Below are 24,168 nucleotides of genomic sequence, written 5' to 3' on the forward strand. Positions count from 1 at the left end.
ACACTACGGCGTGCCTCATAATCATACCTTGTTTGGCGCGTAAAACGCCAGCAATAGTCGATGTCGATGAAACCCGTTTGTTCTAAGCAGACACAGGCATGCGAAAAAACTAACACAGTACGTTAGGCGAATTAAACGGCGAGTAAAAATCCAAGACATTTGACACTTTTCTAGCGAGGCGTAAATTGCGATGTCTCTTCGCCGCGGCCGCCAATGCACAAAGAAGCTTTACCGCATCGGCTGACCCCAGAAAGCTAAGCTTCGAGTAGTCCGCTGCTTCGTTCGTGACAAGAACTCTGTCTGTAGCACAAGTGAAGTTCAACGGAGGCATCCATCGCGTACGTATTTCTCATAACAGTCCAGCGGCTTCGGCGAACCTGCCCCCGTGTGATGTGTGGTGCGCGTTCGAAGTGTGCGCCTTTCAAAAGTGCGCAACATGAAAATAATAGCGCGCGAAAACGGTGGCCACATGAAAGACGACGACGACGACGTCGAAATGACGTCCAGCACGAGAGCGCGCGGCACAGGTTCGACGGACAAGTGGCCCAATAGGAATTCACCACGGAGATTCCAGGGGCCAATAGTAGGGCACCACGAAACTTGAGCATCGCCAATCGGGACGGGACAAGTTTACCCGAGACCGAGGAAAAGCCTGGGTCGAAGAAGAGCCGGGGAGTTCGAAGGGAATGATGCAAGCAGAAGGTTGGCACCGGACCGGGCGCTGAAGAGGGGCCGTCGGGTTCCGGACCCGAGCCGCCAAGACTTCAACCGGCCGTGGCCTCCTGCCATCGAATTCCCGTGAGAGGCCATAGACATGGTGCGAGAACTCCACCCCAAGGCCTTCGGACTCCAGTGCCGGCAGGCAACGTAGCAGCAGCAGTTGGGCTACGGGCCCGAGCTGTGCATCGAGTTGCCTGGCCAGGTTGCCCTGGCATCTCATCGTGTCGCCCAGCAGCCACCGTTTCGTCTTCGTAACCAGCCAGCCCGCGTCAACTCCATACGTCAAGCCTCGGCGATTTGGTGAGACCGAACTTGTACTATTGCCCGCTCCGCTGCTCAGCCGCGTCAGAACTAGACTCTGTAGATAAGGTCTTTGAACTCGCATTTCTTTTGTTGTTGAGAGTGCTTTAACGTGTGCAGTGATCTTTTTATTAAGTGTTTACCTATGTATAGTTTTCCTTCAGTGTAATTAAACGTTTTGTGTGTTGTTTGAAACCAACGGCTTTGTCCTTAATGAAGCTCTCCTAAGCTCGGTCTTAGAGAGCTGTCGTAAACAGAAAAAGAACCTGCATCACACTGTCTACGAGATGCTTAGCAGCAAGCAGAAGGTTGGCACCGGACCGGGCGCTGAAGAGGGGCCGTCGGGTTCCGGACCCGAGCCTCCAGGACTTCAACCGCAATTTGTGATGCAGGTTCTTTTTCTGTTTACGACAGCTCTCTAAGACCGAGCTTAGGAGAGCTTCATTAAGGACAAAGCCGTTGGTTTCAAACAACACACAAAACGTTTAATTACACTGAAGGAAAAACTATACATAGGTAAACACTTAATAAAAAGATCACTGCACACGTTAAAGCACTCTCAACAACAAAAGAAATGCGAGTTCAAAGACCTTATCTACAGAGTCTAGTTCTGACGCGGCTGAGCAGCGGAGCGGGCAATAGTACAAGTTCGGTCTCACCAAATCGCCGAGGCTTGACGTATGGAGTTGACGCGGGCTGGCTGGTTACGAAGACGAAACGGTGGCTGCTGGGCGACACGATGAGATGCCAGGGCAACCTGGCCAGGCAACTCGATGCACAGCTCGGGCCCGTAGCCCAACTGCTGCTGCTACGTTGCCTGCCGGCACTGGAGTCCGAAGGCCTTGGGGTGGAGTTCTCGCACCATGTCTATGGCCTCTCACGGGAATTCGATGGCAGGAGGCCACGGCCGGTTGAAGTCTTGGCGGCTCGGGTCCGGAACCCGACGGCCCCTCTTCAGCGCCCGGTCCGGTGCCAACCTTCTGCTTGCATCATTCCCTTCGAACTCCCCGGCTCTTCTTCGACCCAGGCTTTTCCTCGGTCTCGGGTAAACTTGTCCCGTCCCGATTGGCGATGCTCAAGTTTCGTGGTGCCCTACTATTGGCCCCTGGAATCTCCGTGGTGAATTCCTATTGGGCCACTTGTCCGTCGAACCTGTGCCGCGCGCTCTCGTGCTGGACGTCATTTCGACGTCGTCGTCGTCGTCTTTCATGTGGCCACCGTTTTCGCGCGCTATTATTTTCATGTTGCGCACTTTTGAAAGGCGCACACTTCGAACGCGCACCACACATCACAGACAGACAGCTTTCCTTCTGTGTAATTGTTTGCAAATAATGTAGACTACTTGCCTATCGTATCATATTCACTGCACGCGGTGGCATCAGAAGGAGCTTGGTGGTGGTCAGATGAAAAGATTGTTACATATGCCGCATGCTGCATAATATGTATGTTTTATTTACGACAAAACACAAAATGAATTCTGCTCGTTGGCCCTGGTTTCCACTGGTGGCCCTCACTATCAAATAAATCTAGCAGACACATGCAATTCGGTTTAGAAACTAGCCCGACATCACAAGGCAGGAGAGCAAGAGCAGAACATACTGTGCTCGCCTGACTGCCGGGATGCAACGCCGCATCCGTTCCTATTCATGTTTTAGAAGGAAAAACATAGAAGGATACGTCCTCCCTCATTTCTACGTATTGCGGCACTTGAACGCGCAACAGCACCGCCAGCAGTTTTGTTTTGTTTCGGCGATGTGCGCCCGCATCGCCTCAACCACTCGCCACTCTTGTCCGCGGGAGCGGCTGGAGTATGCGCGCTTTTACCACCAGGGCGGCACTGCCCACACCGCGGAAACTCCAGCGCTGGTTCCCTATTGGCCGGGTCGAATCACATAGAGCCAGTTTCTCGCCTGGCAGTGAACCACTGGCGTAGCCAGGGGGGAGGGGGTTTTCGGGGGTTTCAACCAACACCTCCTTGAACTCCCCCGTCCCCTGGACTTTTCCGTTTTGCATGTGTATATATACACGCACACATCGAAGCGCATGCACGTACATACATAAAGTATGGTTGAAGCCCCCCCTCCAAAAAAAATTTCTGGCTACACTAATGCAGTGAACACCTCACAAAGTAAATTAGAAAAACAAAATCCGCATGCACATCACATTTTTCTTTCTGTTATTGCTCTTCACTTTCCTTTCCGCTGACGGCTCTCCACGGTCTCGCATTCGCTAACCGCTCGCGCCATGTCTCTGTGGTGGCGAATGCTCGCCGGTGTGTCCCACATCATGCCTGCTAGCCGTTGTTTCCGGGAGTTCGTTGAACTGGAGGACTAGGTTGAACCCCATAGTTCCGAACAGTCAATGTTGCGCATTAACATGAATAACGGTCTCAAACTGCTCCCGGGAGCAAAACTTGAGGCTAAATAGTGTTAATATAAGTGCCAATTTTGAAAATAGGCATTTATAGACATTTGTAAGCATTTAGGCACAAGCTCCAAAAATAGGCATTTATAGGCTCTATAAAAACACTATAAAAACCCTTTTTAACCCTCTATTTCATGCTCATATATAAAAATGCACGGTAGGAGCGCAAGGAACAAAATAGGCATTTGCCTAAAATCCAGTCTCTACTCATGACACAGGTTGCTGTTGTTAGTTCACACATTTCAGATAAATCGATGTTGACGTTGTGAGGTGCTACATTTCGTGCACAGTTGCGCAGTTCACACTTTAAACTTGATGGTAAGTAAGCTTTATGCTATATTGTCGTAGATATTTTGTGGATGATGTGTGGGTCCACGTAACTTGATTTCACAAGTTATCTCTGCTTCAAAATTTTGTGTCAGTGCTCCTTTAAGGGCCCGTCTTAACAGGAAAGTGGACAGGCATCTCATGCTACATGTTGTAACGTTGAAAAAGCCACTCTCATACGAATTCTCAAGCCCCGAAGCTGTCTAAAGAGTGACTGCCGCAGTCTGCTGTGCAGTGTAAAAATGTAGACGACGACTGCTTAGCGAGAGACGACTCCTCGTAGTGTGGTTGCTGTCATTGCCCTCTGTGGTCAGTGTGTCACGTATGTATAGAAATATCGCTTGTCTGGGCTCGGTGTTTGCCCTTGAAATGCATTGAGAATGATTGTGTGGTCAGTGGGGACCACAACGTCGATGTGCTTCTTGGCTGTTGTCAACCTTGTGTCGAGACTAGCAGCATTTAAGTGTCAGTGCCCGAGAATCTCTCTGCGTGCAGCCATCGATGTTGTGCCAATGTCCTCGCTATGTATCGTGGTACTCTAGTCAAAATTTTGCTTGTTCCGTTACTGGCAAAAAATTCTTGTGAGCATCTTTCATATTTTTCTTAAGCATATGAGGACAACAGAGGTTGTCATACAACTCTTTTCTTTTTCAGCCTCATTGTGCAGTCAGAGATTTTGGAGGTGCATTGTGGTTGAGCATGCTTTGTGTGTGGAATATTGTTGCCCATTTAGTGATTGATGCATTTAGTGTGAGCAACGTTTGCTCATTCATGGTTGCTAATCCACAAGCTTTTGTTGGTGTTGTATGTCTAGTACACTTACCTCTTTGTAATTGCCACTCACGGTCTAGTCAGATTCCAGAAACTGTTTGGCTGTGAAACCCATGTCACAGAAAAATGATTGCATTTCCAGATAACACTATGTCACTCTGCACACTCCTTCATCCCATGTTCAGGCGCAGGAGGTTCCATCCACTGTAAATGTGCATTACTTGCTGGGGCGCGCTGCTCTTCTAGTGAAGATGTATAAGCTGTTGCCAGTGAATGTGTCTCCTGTCATTGGTGCATTTGCTGTGGTTGCTGCCAGAAGGTTTGGATAGCACGTGCCTGCCTCTACAACGTCGATGCAAGGAGCTTGCGTCGCCCTTTGGTGGGGCTGCCGGTTTCGGTACTGCCGTTGTCCTCGAGGCATGCGGCTCACTTTTTTGCTTGCATTGCAACGGGATGTTGTCGATGCTTTCGAGTCTTTAAGGATTTGATGATTCCTTTCTTGCCAACTGTGATTGTTCTTTAAGTGTTCTCGATACAGTTTACCTTTGACATTCGTGCCGTGGCAGTCCTCAACTTCCCAGGTGATGTCGTTATGCATTCTAGCTGGGTGTGGAATGAGCACACTCGGGAAACGTGGCATTGTGAGTTACGTGTAGCTCTTGGGTCAGCAGCGGGAAGTTCCATTGTTCACTGCAGTAGAATCTTTTTAAACGAAGCTTCTAGGAGAGCAAGAGTAAACGTAACAAGAGTTCCGTTTACTGAGGAAGATGTGCAAAGGTGCAGCAGTATCTGTCACAGAACGACAAACATTGTTTGATGTGTTAAACATTAAAAAAAACTTATTCGTTGCCCACGTGGTATGGGGGCAGTTGACAGCTATTGGACGGACTCGCATTGCTAGTTTCAGTTTCAAGGAGGCGCCAATGAGATAGAAAACATAACTCTTACTGCTCCAATCAGTGGTCAAAAGCATTCATCTAGGCAGGGGGAGTGTTTTCTCACCATTTTTCGGGGAAAAATATATTGGAGCTTGCTTCTGCAGTTCAATTTCCAGAGAGCTGTGAAAACAATGGTTCTATTTTGCAAAAGCTCTTTTTTTTGTGTGTGTGTTATTCATATACAAAACCAACGAACTGAAATACTGTTATATGATAGAAAATTAATAGTGCAACTTCTAACAAAGACTACTTTGCTTCCTTGTGCCGGTGTTAGAAGTTGCGCTGTTTCTTTTCCATCAGGTATTGCCAACTCACCCGAATGTTTGCACTTATAAAATATGGTTGTTCCCTTTAAACAATTTCTGTTTACTGAAAATCTACAGCAGTTAAATGTGCTTGCATTTGCCATGTCTTTTGACCTGGTACACCTTCTTATTGATGGTAAAGTAGTGCATCTAATGATTGACAGGTTGTATTCTCAAGCATTATTCAGTGCGTAATTGAGCTGCAGTATGCGCACTTATGATGTGAACTAGCTGTGGAGAGCAAGGACTTGTTTTTTGAAAAGTATGGCCATCATCATAAGCAATGATAGGTACTAACTAAGGCCTAGTTTTGCCAAGATACACCAGTGGGTTTGATGGTTGGGTCCATGGAGCCAGGAGTCATAGTCGAGTGGCCTGGTAGGATAAAGGCCCACCGTTTGTTGGTAGCATCGTCGGATAGGGTTTACACCACTGGTGATTTTCTTAATTGTGTATTTTGTGCTAATGTTAAGAAAGAGATACTGATGCATCTGCACATTGAGCAAATTAATCAGTTACATTTAAAAGCTTTGTTGCCGTTTCGAGGAAATGTTCTGAGAAATGGCACAGCCTCATTTCGGCTGTGACCCGGACTGCTTGTTTTCTTTAACCTAGCAGAAAAGTTTCTGAAGCATTCTTGTGAAAACTTCTGGTGCTTGGGCTATCCTAGGTTGTTTTGTTTTACTTCACTATAGTACAATACTTGTGCTGGGACAACATTAAAGGAGCTCTGCCACACCTTTCTTAAGTTGTTCCAGATTGACGAACTCTGTTGCCTCACAAATTTCCCGCTGCAAAAACTTTTGGAATCTGTAATGTATAAGCACTGCTGACACACAAAATGTGTGCTTTCTTCCATCCTTCATCACCACAAGCGTGCTACACAGGAGAGAACGAACGGTAAGGGGGGGCGATGTGCGGACCAAAGAAAGAGGAAACAATTTTTGGCTGTTTTTGACGCAAAATCGTAAATTTCCTGCTGCTTGCAGCGCAATGATATGTTGCTGGCATGTTCACGTGAACCTCTACTACAGGTCAGCAGCGTTCTCTGACTGATTGCAAAAGTGGTTCAGAGCACTTGAACGTTTATCCAAGTGCTATGATAGACATTTATTGGGCAGCATTTTATCATGCTGTACAGAGCAGCTTGGGCAATGTGCAACTTCCCTGTGAATCAGGACGTCATTGTGGCCTTGAATGAGTGGGAATGAGAGGGTTTGAACAAGTAGCGCCAAGCTGCCTGGCATTCCTGAGGATCACAGACATATCACATTGTTTGATTGTTTGATACGTGCACTGCATTGACTGGAGCAGGACGCGTGCTACACCTTTTCGGTTTTGTTTTCAGCGAGTATGTTTCAAGAATGTCAAGCGTCACTCGTGTTGTGTACTTGCGCAGCTTTGCCACTGTAACGATGGTTGTGTATAATCTCAGGTCTTTCATCTTCAGGAAAATATGGGACTTGCAATTTCCCGCAGATAACACTTGTTTCGCTGTTGCGTATCGATGTCATTGAGAGGTTGTTGCATAAGCAGCCCGTGTGACTGTCGCAGTGATACCACAAGCGACCGGTACCGATGACCTTGGCTGGTTGTCGAAGGTTCACTGTTAAAGCACCTAGTGAAGCATTGCCGTGCAACAAAATAGACATAAAATAAGCAGGCGCACATGAACGTTAATTTTATTAGAGCTGACAACTTTGTTATTAAACACACACTGTACGAGGGTTTCCCGTAAAATACGGTTCCCAGTGATTTTTCACAGTGAAAAGCGTGGTCACTGGCATTGAATAATACATTTTGGAAGACTTAGACCTTCCTTTATTTTTCTACATTATCGCCCTTGAGATCGGTGCGTATTTGCATGAGGTGTACCATTTCCTTTATACGCGAATCGTAGAACTTTCACGCCACACCGCGAATGTATACCTTAGAACCTTTTCTTTCAGCACCTCTCTGGTTGTGAAATGCGTCCCAACCAGCTGTCTTTTTTTTTTTATATTCAGGGAAGAGATGGTAGTCTCGTGGGGATATGTCTGGGCTGTAGGGCGGATGTGTGACAGCATCCCATGCAAAGTTGTTGATGAGATCGTTCGCTACACGGGCGACGTGCGGACAAGTGTTATCCCGATGCAAACGCATTCCTTTCGTGAGCACGCCTCTCCTCTTCTTTCGAATCGCGCCGCGAAGCATCTTCGGCGTCTCGCAGTAGCGGCCCGCATTGATTGTTCTGCCGGCAGGCATGAATTCGCATAGCAATAACACCTTCCTGTCCCAAAAGACGCTCGTCATCACTTTGCCAGCGGACAGTGTTTGATTGAACTTCCACGGATTCAGCGATTCTGGCTGTTTCTGCTGATGGTATTGTTACTTCACTTCCCGTGTCTTGTAGTGCACCCATGTCTCGTCCCCAGTCGCAGTAGAGTCCGAAAATTCCTCGCCATTGGTTTCGTAGGCCTGAAGAAATTCGCGGGTCGCTTCAACACGTTGCCGTTCGTTGTCATCCGTGAGCATTCTGGGAACCCCTCTTGCACAAACCTTGGTATACCCTAAATAGCTTCAAAATTTTGTCAGTGCAGGTCTTGCTGACATCGGCGATCATCTCGTAGAACTCCCGAAACATTACACTTCAGTCTTTCAGCATTGTTCCTTCCACTTTCACAATCATTTCATCTGAAACCGATAACCATTCAGAGCGCTGTTCTTCATGGACGTCTGCACATCCGTGTTTGAGTTATTTGCATGATTTGCGAACGTGTAGTAGGCTTATACACTTATGCCTGTAGTCTTCACACAGTTGGCAATGCATGTCCACTGGTGCAATGTTTCTTGCCCAAAGAACAAAAAGAAAACGAATCATAGAGCGTGATTCGCACCTGGCAAAAAAAGCGAGTGGGAGCTCCATCTCAAACAGCTGCCAAGCCAAGACTGGGTGTTGCATACAGCTAGCCTGGGCGGCGACTGTGAGAGGGGGAACTAAGCTACACGGCAGTGTCGCTGAATCCCGCGTAAGGGTGTTCGTCGTGACTACAGTTCCTTGGGAACCTTATTTTATGGACAGCCCTCGTATAATATGGAGCTATTCAAAAGTAACAGAGAAAGTGAAAATTGCTAGCTTTCAATATGTAGACATTAAGACAATGCGGTTTTCACAAATGTGGACTGAAATACAAGAGATTTATAGTTTAGTTTGAAGCTTATTTATTCGATCATTGATTACATCAGGAGGAGTGAGCAATGAAACATTGGTCTTCATTTTCTCTTTTAACAATGGACATATGATAGAGAAACCAATGACAATAGAATTCTCAAGGGATAATCTTTCATCTAAACAAATTCACTTTTTAACTTTGATGTCCCTTTAAGAGCTTCACAGTGAAATGAAAGTTGAGGATGTGTGTGAGCAAGCGTGTTTGTTGGCTGGGATTTTGCAGCTGTTCCTAATATGCTGTCTTTTCTCTGTGGCTTTCAATACCCTGTAGCATGTGTCGATTTTCGGGCTTTCATTCTTCAAAAAGCAGATAATATGCTGGCCTTTAGCAGACTTCTAATTATTTCTCACTTGTGCTAGCCCGAGCATCTGCAAATTCCCTTCCTTCATTCGTGCATAGTATTGTGCGATATATGCGAAGTTGTGCTCTCTTACCTTTGTGTAAGCCTACTGGTTTTATTTTCAGTAATCATATAACATATTCTTTGGCTTCCTTTATAAAATGCAAAACTATTCGCCTTCTGAAAGTTATTGCTGTTGTTGTCGTTGATGTTTGTAAGTGATTGCTCCTCCAAACTGAGTGCTTGGTGTTCCACCAGTTCAGTGATGGTTCACATGTTGTTATTTTTAGAAAAGTGGATGTAGCAGACTTCTAGTAGTGAAGATACACGTTTCTGGACACCAGACGTCGGATCACTCCTTCCATCAAATCACTACAGATCACTTGGTTTAAAAAAAATTAAGAGAACTAATACTGCAATTAAGTACAAGACTAGGCTGATTGGTGTCTTTTGATCTTATTGAGAAGCAGGATACTACAGAAAGCACGAAGACGAAACACGGGGATCAATTCTTTGTCACCCCGTGATGGCTTGTGCTGGCTGGGGCATGCTTATAAGGGGAGAAGAACGCAGAGACAGAACAAGAGAGGAGACATACAATGGCACTGACTGATAAATGAATTCTTTATTATGAAAGGAACACTAATACAGACTCAGGGAACAATGGTATGCTGCTGCACATGACCAGAGTACCATGAGACAACTTCGAAACAGGTGCAATTCAGTTTAACCAGAACTGTCGTGGTTGTTAAGATAGATATTAACACTGCATAAGTCAGCACTACAGATGGAGAGTTAAACACAAGACACACTGTTCCCTGCAATAGCATCGGCTTCAATCATTTCAAACACGCGAGCATCTTTGTAATGCTTGCGGACCAGGCAAGCATCTTTGTCACATTTTTGAACTCTGCTCTGTGTCTATTTCTTCACCGCTTAACTGTACTACTCGTTGGCACCGCAGGGTTTGTGCATGTCAACTCTAAAATGCCAGTCATTTGCAGCACAATTAAAAGACATGCAGCTGCCACTGCATGCAGCTTTTCTTTATTTAAGTCTGCTTCATATGACAAGCTATTCTTGTTTGGTTTATGTTCTACATTATAAGAGTTGAATGCACTGTAACATTGCATCTTCGCTCGTGGTTATCGCTGACGAGCACAGTGTCTGTGAAATTGTTTGAGCTTGAACCAGCAGAGCTTAGGTTGGCCCTTGGATACCTGTTACAAGCTCATATTATGTATGAGGAATTGTTTGGAGTGAGAGGTTGGTTATTTCGTGCAAAAATCGCCATATGGAAATGTGCCACATTTCCATATAAAAATGTGCCAGTTCATCTATGGTGAGATGACGATTAGTACATCTTATTTGTCTATAGTTTGCCTCTTTTGCTGAAAATGCCTATGTGGTCTTGCAACTTGACCATTTTAGTAAACTATAAATGCTGTTTTATATGCGTTATAAATGCAGCAATTTTCTGTGGTTATTGAGATTGGTTGCCTTCCATGTGTTTAGAAAAATATGATTTTTTGGAAGTCCACATATGCGAAGCAAAATAAGTGCCATCACAAGAGTGTCCAAAGCCACGAGCATTAATATGAGACAAATTACTTTAGTGTGCTGGTTAGTGCCATGGCAGCTGTATGAATGCAGCACCACATTAATCCTGGTAAATTTAAAAGTAAGCTGCTGCATGGTTTGTTCCCTGAAAAACAACACGAATAATTGCTGGCCTTATGCCCATCGAGATTCTTCACGTAAGCCAACGCAGTGCGGTACTGTGTCATATTGCAGAGCATCTTCTTGCTGACATTCCGCTGTTTTGTCAAGCCTGTTCAGTGTGAGGAAAGATTGCAGCGTACCGCCATTTTCTCTGTGCAGGGCACACCAAAGTTGTGAGCCACGCTTTGTATATACAATGTTTATTCTGTCTTACAGGAGGTGCATAAAGGAAAGAAGATGGCTTCTAGGGGCTTGTTTTTCTTTTCTTAGACACATGTTGCATAGTCGCATATTATGCTTTTGTGTGTTTCGATTAAATGCTTCCCCAAATGTGTGAACTCTTTCGCAGAAGGTGGTAATTTTGACGGTGGCAATAGTACTTCAAAGCCACGCCGTTAGTGTTCCCAGAATGTGTCCACAGATGTGTACACAGAAGCTAAACAGTTTGACAAAATGAACTGTCTGGTTTGACTAATTGATTATAAAGCTGTGAAAACAATCTGCCTCCGAATAATCTTTTTGGAGCTGCCCTTTGGTCACCTGGCACGCAGAAGTTCTGAGGGGCTCCCGGGGCAAGGCCAACGATACACAGCACTGCAATATATTTTATGTATAACTGTAAATGCGTACTGCACGTGTAACTCTTGTTTGCTTGAAATTCTCAAACTTGCTTAAATGTTCTTGAAGGAAGTCTGCCAATTTCAAATCTGTGTATACTACTACTGTACTGTGCATCCAAAGGACATCTCTAGTGATACATCAGAAAGCTGTGCAACCTAAAGATTGTCATTTCCCTGTTTGTTAATTGACTTTAGAAGGGTCTGGGCTTGAGCTTGTTGGTACGGTTTCATTACTGGAAACAGTGTGAAAAAAATGAAGATGCAAAGACATGACTAAGAGCTGACTGACTTGTTGAGCTGAGGTCTGTTATGTAGATGGCTGATTGCATTCCTATACGCTATCTTGAAAGCATTTAGCTCCATGTGTCATGTCAGAGTTCTGGCTACGTTACTCTCTTTATTTCAATCTCGTTGTAAAGCTTACCTGACGTACGCATGTATCAGATGAGTGTCAACTTATTATGCCATTGCATATGTATGAGCCTAGTATATCTCTTTTGGCTTTTAATCCTTGATGTTTTTCTGGTGCATAGTCTGGTTTCTTGTGTAGCCTAACTCTAGCTGCCAGTTCCATTAGAACCCAGCATTTACCATGCCAGATTCGACTGAGAAAAATCAAACAAGAGTGATCTGAAGATCACAGCAGCCTCCGGTGTTGCGGTATCTCATATCCATTTCAAGTGAGCTTCGGTCAATCATGATCGAACTTGCTGCAGGTCGAGTGCCCCTACATAATCCTATCTGAGCACTCTTAACTTCATCTGTCATTGAATTGTCCAGAAAGAAATTATGTGCAGCAGGATTTCATTAGTCCCTTGCACCTGTTATCTTCCGTTGCATGTGTGAATGTGAAGGGCTTGCACGAGGGACAGTGTTTCAGTAATGATGTTACCTATATTGATTCCAAGTGTTCTGGATGTTGTGCAGCTGTATTTTTGGCATGTTATATGCAGTGCCCTATAGGACATGGTTTGACCGCATGATGGCCCATTGTATTGTCGAATTTATGTTGTTTGGGGCCAGCGAAGCGCGCGCGTAATTGGGCTGCCATCTTATGTACTTTCTAGCAGTACAGAAACTCTGAAGGAACACTGGACATGCATGCAGCTAGCACTATATGATTATCATAGGATTGTTGCTCTTAGGTGGATTTCTGTCAGGTGATATTGTAATTGTGACTTAATATTCGTTCATTCATTTAAATGTTCTGTTGTCTACTCTCCGCCTATGCAACATTGTTTTTATTTTTGCAGAACTTGTGTTTAAAACAAAAAGCAGCAGTTCACTTGCCTCTGTAATACTAAATGTGTTATGACACTCTAGCATTAGATATTTTTATGCTGAACGCTTTTTTTTTGTGCAACACTTCATTTAAACTGTTCAGTCCTACTGCTCACAGCTGGTGATTTGTTGCATATTGTTGTATAGTATAATCATTTGGTCATCACTGAGCACCAAGAGGATTACAGAGGTACAGTGATAGAGGGCACTATTATTGCCATCTATTTATGTTGCATCATCAGAGGCACTTACAAATTTTCAGCACCATAATCTCTTATAGTAATAAATTCTATAATGCATTTTTACTGAAAGCTACGTTGCTGAGATTCCTAATGACTCTCTTGTGACAGCTGTCTTGTCACCAAATACATGCATTTGTGCCATCAGGCATTAACATCGTCTTCTGTAATCACCATTTCATGGTGCATTCACTGTGTCCATTATTGGTAAGACATTATACATTGCGAATATTTTGTTTGTTATAACGCAGTCTACATTGGAAATTTGAGCCATTCTAAATGCTGGCTGCATCGATGCGTGCTTGCATTTTGCTTTACAGTGTAACATGTGGCACTTGTTTGAAATGTTGGACCAATTTCAGAAAGTTGTATAATGGATGATGTATTACATTTATAAACTGCCATTTTTTTAGGTTGCATTTGCATTAATTTCCGAAAGATACCTGAATATTTTACATTGTCAGCATTTTACCACGTGCTTCACTTTTGTGCTGTTCTTAAAAATTGCGCCCACTGGTGCGAAAGGTCAGCACTTCATCTTTTACTAGGTCTAGTCTGCAGGTAAGGTTTTGGCATATTTCATGAGTGTTCTTGCACACACCCGTTAGTCTTCTTCTCAGATGAGTTACTATTTTTCTCATATTTCACGGCTTTTAATGGAATTGTACTTCTATGGAGGGCAAGATATTGACGAGTGTGCATTATTGAAAAGTGTGTACTCTGATTCACACTGATGTGATACAGGAGCTTCTAGTCGCGGTAGGTGCCGCAAGGTTCACTTGACACTTCGACTCAACTGAGTCGAGTAATGCTTGCAAGGTAACAAAGGCTTTATATACTGCTGATGTACTGATGAGAGACATAACTGGATAAGAGGCATGTTGGTATGTAAATATGTACAAACTTAGCACCTTTTATCAACCTCTCTCTGGGCAGCACGCAGTCCTGTTTCTCTATACTCTGACACATAGCAGCTAATACTGTAAAAGCTAGGGTGAATTCGCTATGAAAAATTTGTGTGCCACATATAAAAGCAAGATATGGAGTTTTCTTGAGTAATTTAGCTTAATGCTGACTTCATACGCTATTATTCATATAAAGAAATTAGTTCTACATAGATATTGCTCCCCTGAAATTCTTAAGGAATGATTGGTGCAACATATTAGACCAGAGTGCCCAGCACAACTTGCGCATGCTCTGCACACAAGTGTGTGAATCCCGTAACAGAATAGCAAAGATGCCTAAGCGGTGAATGACCTGGCATAATTAGTTGTACCATTTAAATACACCAAGATGCATGTGAGAACGACAGGACAGTGAGGTAATTTGGCAGCGATTCACCGTGAAAAAATGTAAAGCATGCAGACACATACACAAGAGAGCAAGATTTTTTTGTTATCTGGTTATCTTTTGTTTGCATATGCATGCCTTACATTCTTTCGTGGTGATACCTGTGAGACATGTCACAGATAAAAAAAAAGCCCTACACTGCGCATTTTTAGCATAAGTACCTACGAGCGACTCTAGTTGGGGGGCTACTGCAGTGTTGTCTGCTGTGTAATTAACAGAGCCGAACTATCATTGAATGACTGGACCACTAACTGCCCAAAGGTGCTTCTCTGCGCAGAAACTGTGCTCTTGATGTATTTCGTGACCGTATGCCAGAATTAAGTCTGTAGCAGGCATGGTATAAACACTTTCACTCTCATTCGCTTTTCCTTCTATGTTTGTTTCTCTCGAATGCACCTCTGGGTGCTGTAGTGTAGAGGTGAATTTGATTGTTTGATGTTGCATGTTTGTCTTCCTGCCTCCCATAGTTTCCTCACGCATTCACCCATTACTTGGCTTGCTACGAGCACTCGCTCGTGCCTTTGTGTTTATGTTGTGTTTCTGTTGTATGCAGACCCAGGTGAACACAAATGCCTTAAACTTGACGCCCCAATGGCTGTTCAGCTGCACAGCCTTTTCTTCCAGTGCCTGCATGAATGAACGCATTCCCGCAAATTCCCCAAAGAGCATATCTAAATACTGTAATCAAAATAATGTTATTTAAACCATTGTTGTTTCTTCCTGAAGTGTGGTTACATGAATATCTTGTTCTCGCCATTGCATATTGTTTCTATTTCGAGAAAAATAAACTTATTTTGAGCGGACCATGGGCTTTTGCTGCATCATCCACCTTCTTGCGATTGGGCACCAAGCTGTGCTTGTCATGCTAGAAATCTAACTACACATGTGATGCTTCAGATTTTGATGCCCTGGCTTGTATTAGCCAGGCACTAAGATGATCCCGGCGCTTCTTGCTTCGCAGGTGAAAGAATGTTGCATGTTTATTTCTGTGTACTTCCAGATGCATTTTCGGCAATTCAGCGTCCGCACTTCCGTTGTTCATAGAGAAGCGCACAAAGCCACATAGACGGCGAAACAAGACGGCACACAGCGCTAACCAAAAACTAAGTATTATTGCACGTGATCACATATGTGCATATTAGTGCACAAAGGAACATGGGAGAGAAACAACTCGGCCTAGCAAGGTGAACTCATACAGGCGACTAACGTGACTAAAACATTTATTTCTCTGATAAAGAGGCTGATGGGCAACTAAGTGAATATGTTTTATTGCGATAGTAATTATATGGACACCTTACGCGTGTTTTTGCCGTCGCCGTCGGCGCCGCCGTGCCGTTCCGTAAATGTATACGTATATATTATTACGCGGTGTATGTGCCGTACTAGGAAGAAGGAGATGAAGTGAGTATTCGCCTCGAGGCCCACCACTGGAAACGCCGGCGCCACCGTCGGCGTGACGTGTTTGGCAGGATCACGCGTGGTCTCAGCGGCTGCGTCGACTGCTTGTGGAGCACTGTGGCGTGCTTTGAAAACGAGTTTCAAGTGCCACATGCGCTGCGGTCTGTTCAAATTCGGAAGTTTTCTCTCATTTTCTACTCAATTGAAACCCTTGTAATAGAGCGGCTGCCTCCGAAGCGACGAACATGGGGCTCTACCGCTCGGTGCCGCAGTGCCGCACTTACGCAACGGAGCCCAGTGCCAGCCTGCACCGGTAACCGCGGGACAAGAAACTGCATGAAGCATGGGTTGTAAAGCTAAGAACCGGCAAGTAGCCATCGGCTGCGAGTCTTGTGTGCAACAAGCACTTCCGCGACGAAGACTTTCATTACAGCGTCGGGCCTGCGATGTTCGGTGAGTAGCAGACAGCGCGCACTGAGACGATGGCTCGCGCGCGCTTCCCGCCGGCAAATGATGCTTATCTGCCACAGGATGGAAAAGGCGCTACATTTTACCACTGTGCGATACCATCTCAGAACCCTCCCGTGCGACCTCTGGATCGTCGGCCCCGTGCTCAGCGTCCACGAAATCGGCTGCAGATGCGCAAGTCATTGTTTAGATACGTTGAATTAAAAAACGCAAGGGTCCCTTATGCATTCGCTAAAGATGACTAGAAAGCGAAAGCCATCTCCTTCTTCTTGTCAGTAGTTGTACTGATTCTCCCGCGCCCCCCTCCAAAAGCGTTCTGCACCTAACGCGGTTTTGCACGGCCTCCGTGACCGATCACGGAGGCAATGCAAAGCGACCATGACGTGTGAATACGTCATCATGTGACGTCATATTATGTGACGTCATAATGACGCTGCATATTTTGGCGATATGTGACATGATGACGTCATATGGTGACGTCATCACGTGACGATTATTTTTTGCGTCACTCGTCTTGACGCCGCCGACGGTTAATCTTCCCGTTGAAAAGGCATATAACGCCTTGGCCTTCATAAGCTACGCGACATTTGCTGGTGGACTAGCGAGAGTCAAATGCTGCGGCTGTGTGCTCCATTTATGTTGGCATTAACATTTTTTCAGTCGAGCTTGCGTTCCCCTGACGCAAACACAATGTGCTAAAAAGCCCAAATTTATTTGTGCCACTCTCAAACTCACGTTGGGCCTCTCCAACCCCATGTATTTTCTTGGAGCCTCATTTATTTACCTGGGAAAGATGCCACCCTGTTGGCGTTAGACACGACAGTGCTGCCACAATGGCTGGGGTACTCGCCAAATAATTACTATCCTGTTTTGCGGCTGCTGGTTGCTACAGTAACTTCTATTTTATTCACCGCTATTTCAAGTTCATGTGGGTCCTAGTTCACAGCCGTCGTTTGCAGACAAGTCCGGCAAACGTTACTGTATTTTTTTTTTCCTTGGCGTGGCATGCTACTACATGCTCGGTCTCGTAGACTGCTTCTCCTTCCGCCAGCAATCTCGAAGTGGTGTCTATGAATTTGTTGATGACAGAGAGCGGCAAGTTCACTGGAATGCAAAGGGATCGATAATTAAGGAGCATTAAAAAAAAGGCATCGCATTTGCTCACGTTTTGTGTGAGCAACGAAACGAATGCACTGAATAAAGAAACAGAAGCAGCGGCATTTGCCCGCTGAGAAGACCGATCAATACGCTGTGCGAGACAACTTTTCAAATGACATTGAAACGTACACGAATTTAGACCGAAAAAGAAACACTGAATCGTCGGGACGGCACATCACAAAGTTGCCATGCGCACCGAAGCCGTAGTTGTGACGAAATTGTTTTTGAATTGCTCTGATAGCGTCCGCGAAACAGTAGTTGTTTGTGAACTCACAAATTCTCATATTCTACGGCCTAAAGTTCACAGCGCGGTACCGAAACGCGCTTGTAGCAAAAGCGAAACCATCAGTTCGAACATACATGCAGACGCTCATACATGCAGAGGCACCGTCAGTCGTCGCGAACCCGTGCGATCGCTGGCTTGAGGCTTCTTTCTGTTATGCTCCGTTTGGTTATACAGGCAGTCTCCTCTAACGAAATATTTCACATAGTGTGCACTCAGCGAGTGACTACCTTTCACGCAAGAGGCCGGTTCAGGGGTCTCCGACGCGGTGACAGCGTGAAGCGGGCGCTCGGTTTTCTGCAAAGAGACAGCGACTGTAGACTATCTTGTGCTTTCAGTTCGTCGAAGATGATTATTTTGACAGTAAAGAACACAGTTCCTTTCGAAAGTACTTACAGAAATGCCCTTAGGGCTTCCGCGAGGTGCTTTTGTAGAGCGCCGACAGCAAAACCTATGGGGAGCGCGCCGGTGGTATTCTACCTAGCACGCAATCGAGGCGCGTCCGATAGAGGGCGACTCCGTAACTCCTCGCGGCCAATAGTGAAAGAAGAAGAGCTCTGAGCAGCTTGGGCCATCCTAGCCTCCTACCAATAAACCCCAAGCGCCTACCGTGGACGTAACTGTGTGTGTGTGTGTGTGTGTGTGTGTATACATATATATACATATATACCAAAAAGAAACGAAAATTTTTCGGAAGTGCGCGACCGGGCATCATTCGAACCTGCGACCCCTGGCTCCGCAGCGCGACGCGTTTATACGCTCGGCCACAAAGTCATACTTTTTTCCCTTTATTACAGGGATGAAACAGTTGCACTTGGATTGCCATTGAAAAATTAATAATCTGGCATATTTAAACACGAAGCAAACACATGGAACCAGTCTAGAGCATCACTAAAACGTTCATATATCCCGCGTATTTGAATTACTTGATTTGGTAGATGTTTTTTGTTCATTTTAGAGGTTTAGCATTTCTGTCAATCAGTCTTGCCCTCCAGAGACTATGCAGACCAAGAAGAAAGATTTGTCCTGTCCTTTGTCCCATCCACGGTGGTCCCATCAAGGTATCTATACTCCATCTCACCGCTATCGTTCAGCACTGCCAAAGATACGGGGTGTAAGCAAGCCACATGTTGTCGCAGCAAAACATAGTTCCAGATTTAATTACCTTACAATTCGCAAGGTTGAGACATTTACCCTTGTTTAGCATGTGCTGCTTCACATCAATAAGTAATATGCTTATTCTTCATCGCATTTACGTCGTATCAGTAACCGCCGGTAACTGTGGTTACAAATCAACATGGCAGTGCCCATGCAGACGCGACCGCCCGCTTCGATCCGCGGACTTGCACTTGCTACTTGTCCACAGCGCTTACAGCAACAAATTGTGAAATGAGCTATTCTTTTGCGCCATCTCACGACGAGGACAAAACATCAGGTACGTTCTGTCGTTATTGGCGAGATAAGCTGTTTGTTTAGGCACGCCTGCTAAGCCTAACGCGCCGAGAATTTCATAACGGTTCATGGAAATGGCGCAGTGTCAGGGGCGTAGCCAAGGGGGGGGGGGTTGGGGGGGTTCAAACCCCCCCCCCAAATTTTTCAGTTTTGCTTGCGTAAATAGGCACGTACACATACAAACGCACGCACGAGCATACATTAAGTATGGTTGAACCCCCCCCGAAAAAAATTTCTGGCTACGCCCCTGCGCAGTGTAGTCACGAATACATTGCTGTCGACATAGGCGTGCGCAGAGGGGAGGCAGGGGGTTGCCCCCCCCCCTAGTCACCTAAGAAGAGGGGGGCGCAGAGTCTGCCCCATATAGTGACTAATAGGGAGGGGGGCGCCGCGATGAACCTTCGCCCCCCCCCTCCTGAAGGGGAACCCTGCGCACGCCTATGGCTGTCGAAGCGTTAGGTCATAAATCTAAGGCAAATACCAGCGTCAGTTTGGAACTTACGGGCCACACAGCGCAGGACGACGACGTGATAAACTCGAGGCGGAGGGCACCAGCGTCGATGGTGCAGCCATGTTCTTTTTCTTTTTTTTTTGCGCTGCCGTCTGCTCGCCGAACGCATGCGCGTAGACGTCAGGGGGACGCTTAGCAAACGACGAGTCGCGGATGAACACCGTGAGGAATTTTCGCCCTTCCTATTGTCAAGGGGTCCTGTAGCCTCCAAAGTGTTGATGGGAACTTCTGAGATGGAGTATAGTGTTTACAGGGTGGATTTCAGTCTTTTTTTCAGTGTTCGCTGCGAACATCCCAAAAGAACACTGCATCACTACAATCAATAACACAATGATCAATAGTCCCGGGCTTTTTGCATAATCTGCAATTTACGTCCCAAGGAACAAAAGTCGAGTCCTTCAGTCCTTCACTATATGTCTTCACGGGAAGAGTACGAGTTTCTTTTTTAATGGGGCCACAAAGGCATACACCCTCTGCCATACTAACCGCGAGCTATTAGAGGCGAAGCACCTTAAGACCTCACAATGTCCGTCCGTCCGCCGTAGTCTACAGTCGAAGCGCAGGTGCAAAACAGCTGTGCATAAACCGTCTACAGAGCGAGCATAGCGCGCATATGGTTTAAAGATAGACCGTACTCGGCGCGGCGCCGCCCGAAAGCTGCTCGAAAAAAGCGCAGCGATTAACGGGTGATAACATGCCCAAAACTGTCTACAGAGCGCGCGTAGCGCGCACATGGTCCCAAAATAGACCGCTCTCGGGAGCGGCGCCGCGCGACCTCGTCTTTGCCAACATCAGACTAGATCCGATCGAAGAACCATCAGCTCTACATTTCACGGACCACAAAGCAGTAATAATGAAGGCAAAAGGGAATCCACAACCGAACACGACATACGAGTTATGACCAATAAAACACATTGCATATAACTGTACACAGGCGTTGTCACTCATTTACACGCGCGAGTGGGCACTGTCACGGGACAGTTACCGAACGACCCCCAGCCCACCCATCATCCTTCACTTCGTGGATATGCGTGGATTTTTTTTAATATAAACTATTTACCGCTGGTGGTACGCAGATTTCTGAGGTGCTTCAGCGTGGCAGAGGCTTCTTCACCATCACGCCATCTCACGATGGCGCAGACAGCCAAAGGGCGCACTCTAAAGGGGCCTTGCAACACTTTTCTGAGCGTTCATCGTATGGCTCCATTAAAATAGATTATTGCCTCACGAATCGACTGCCGCAAAAAAAAAGCTCAAAATCCGCCAAGCACGAGCGGAGTTACAGAGACGAACAGCCCCGCCCGTCTGTCGTCGAAGTGGGGCTGTGCGCCTTCGGCTCCGCACAGTACCTACAGGACGTGGTCGCCTGTGCTCGCGCGCTTACCTCTTGAGGAGGGTTCAACAAATGGCTGACAGTTTTGTACGCGTTGTGCTTTCATCGAAAAGTTTGCGTTAGAGGCATAGACCGCACGAAGGCCACTTCGCTCGCTGCATCAGCTGTGTTTGCTAAAAGAGTGTGCTGCTAGCCTTTCTTCGTATGACATTTTAATTTGTTACTGTCGCATTCGTTGTTTCAAGGTTGCCATTTGCCAGGTCAAAACGCAAGAAATAGCCAGGAAGTTGGGAAAAGAAATACAGCGAAAATGTGGCGAACTTGAGCTGAGCTAGGGCAGTAAAAGTAGCCAAAAGTAGCCTCGCGTGTGTGAAAACAACTGCGAAGTTTTTACTTAAATTACTAAATGCAAGAGTATTTTGGTGGACATGTAAATAAGTAGAGCAAGAACCCTTTCGAATCATAATTGCTGAGATTAAAGCATAAACTCTTGACTTTAGCAATCATTAAGTACACGATGACGAAGTTTCTTGTATTATTGCAGAAATGACACTCTCTTAAGGTGTATTGCGTGACTTTTGTTAAAAGAAGAACTACCAGCCTTGTGGCGACAATAAAAAAATCACAGCATATCCACGGAGTGAATGATGATGAGTGGGCGAAGCTGCGGAGGTTCATCGGTAAACCGTGAATCTTCCGTGAATTCTGCCCAGTACATCATCACCGACGTGAGATCGGGCGCGTTTATACTAAAGGTTCGATGAGAGTTATGGCGACTTGCAGCTCACTTTAATTTTACATGTACGCCGTGAATTTTCATTGTTTAGAAAACCATTGCTTTAGAAAACTTCTGGCGTCTTTCGTTAAGCAGCTGGCGTCTTTTCGTTTTGCTTTAGAAACATCTGGCGTTCTTTCGTTTTGCTTTTAGAAAACATCTCGAGTCTTTCGTTGGTTTATTTCATCAATCAACGGCGTTTTGAACAAAATTTTTATTGTTTAATCACGCACAGGAGAAATCTCACCAGGCACTACCTTGGAGGTAAACAATGGCTGCTAATGGGAATGAGAGACAGAAGAAGTCGGCTTTTAGCTAACACTTACACTTCTACTTCTACTAACGTTTCCTACTGAAACATGCCAATGGCTGCTAATGGGGAATGAGAGACAGAAGAATTCGGCTTTTAGTTAACGCGCACGCTGCGAATTTTTTATTGTTCAACAACGCACAGGAAAAATCTTCCACCGGCACCAACTTGGAGGTCAAGATCTGGTACTAGCGTTACGACTGGTTACGCACTACTACGACTACGACTACGAGGGACGAACGGGTGCCGCCTTAAGGAGCTTCGCCCCTAAAATGAAGTACTGCATGAGTGCTTAAAATTCCATCCGCTGGGGCTTGTTTTCGCGCGATGACGAAGTCCAAGCAGTTATTATTTTCGAGCCGCAGTCCATACTTAATTCTAAGAAATAATACAGGCGGTTCGTCGGGTATTCGATTTCCACTGTAAACGAGTGAAGAGCTTCCTGGATGCAGAGCGCTTTCGATGGCCCTGTTCGCTTCCAATTGCGGTTTACAGTCGCATTCAGCAATAGGTGGCCTGCAAAATGAGGCCCCATTAGTGATGCAGAACTATGGGTAAATTGACTATGGATGGTATCGATAGCTTTTTGAAACTATCGATAGTGTAAACAAACTATCTAGAGTGCTACTATCGACAAACTATCGATAGTGCAATCGGTAATATCATTGTTAATATTACTATAGCGATATTACTGCCACGCGTATTTATTGCTTTGTTTTGACGTATTCAAGTTTCACCCACAAAGACTGCTAGCAACGTTTGACGCAGACCGCGCCGTAATGTTTGAGAAGCACCACAATTGTTTGAGATCATTCTGTTGAGATTACGCGCAGGACGCGAATAGTCAAGTTAATTCAAGAGATTACGCGAGCACCAGCGATAACGCTGGAAGGTTTGATGACTGATGTATAAAAGACGACGCGTTCCACCGATGATCAGATTACTCAACGGCTGACGACTGCTCCCACCGCTATCAGTGCGCAGCATGTATCGGTTGCATCTTGAGTTTTGATTTTCTGGGCACGAATTCGCCCAAATAAGCGCTCCGTATTTCGCAGTCTTGCTGCAGCATTCTTCACCGTCACAACCACGTGACAATACTATCGATAGTGGAGTGAATAATGATGCGGTTGCTGGCTGGCCATATTAGGGGCGAAGCTCCTTAAAGCGGCACCCGTTCGTCCCCGTCGTAGTGCGTAACCAGTCTTAACGCTAGTACCAGATCTTGACCTCCAAGGTGGTGCCGGTGGGAGATTTCTCCTGTGCGTTGTTGAACAATAAAAAATTCGCAGCGTGCGCGTTAACTAAAAGCCGAATTCTTCTGTCTCTCATTCCCCATTAGCAGCCATTGGCATGTTCCAGTAGGAAACGTTAGTAGAAGTAGAAGTGTAAGTGTTAGCTAAAAGCCGACTTCTTATGTCTCTCATTCCCATTAGCAGCCATTGTTTACCTCCAAAGTAGTGCCTGGTGAGATTTCTCCTGTGCGTGATTAAACAATAAGAATTTTGTTCAAAACGCCGTTGATTGATGAAATAAACCAACGAAAGACGCCAGATGTTTTCTAAAAGCAAAACGAAAAGACGCCAGATATGTTTCTAAAGCAAAACGAAAAGACGCCAGCTGCTTAACGAAAGACGCCAGATGTTTCTCCTCTCCTACCACCCCCCTCCCTATCTTGCCTCGCGGCGCAGCGGCGCCGACGCAGGCAGCGTTCACTGACCACCCCGTATATATATAGACACTGGATTTTGACCTCCAAGGTAGTGCGTGTGTGCGATTTCTCCTGTGCGTGATTAAACAATGAAAATTCACAGCGTACATGTAAAATTAAAGTGAGCTGCAAGTCGTCATAACTCTCATCGAACCTTTAGTATAAACGCGCCCGATCTCACGTCGGTGATGATGTACTGGGCAGAATTCACGGAAGATTC

Source organism: Rhipicephalus sanguineus, chromosome 4, assembly GCF_013339695.2.
Source record: "Rhipicephalus sanguineus isolate Rsan-2018 chromosome 4, BIME_Rsan_1.4, whole genome shotgun sequence".
In the NCBI taxonomy this organism is placed as follows: Eukaryota; Metazoa; Arthropoda; class Arachnida; order Ixodida; family Ixodidae; genus Rhipicephalus; species Rhipicephalus sanguineus.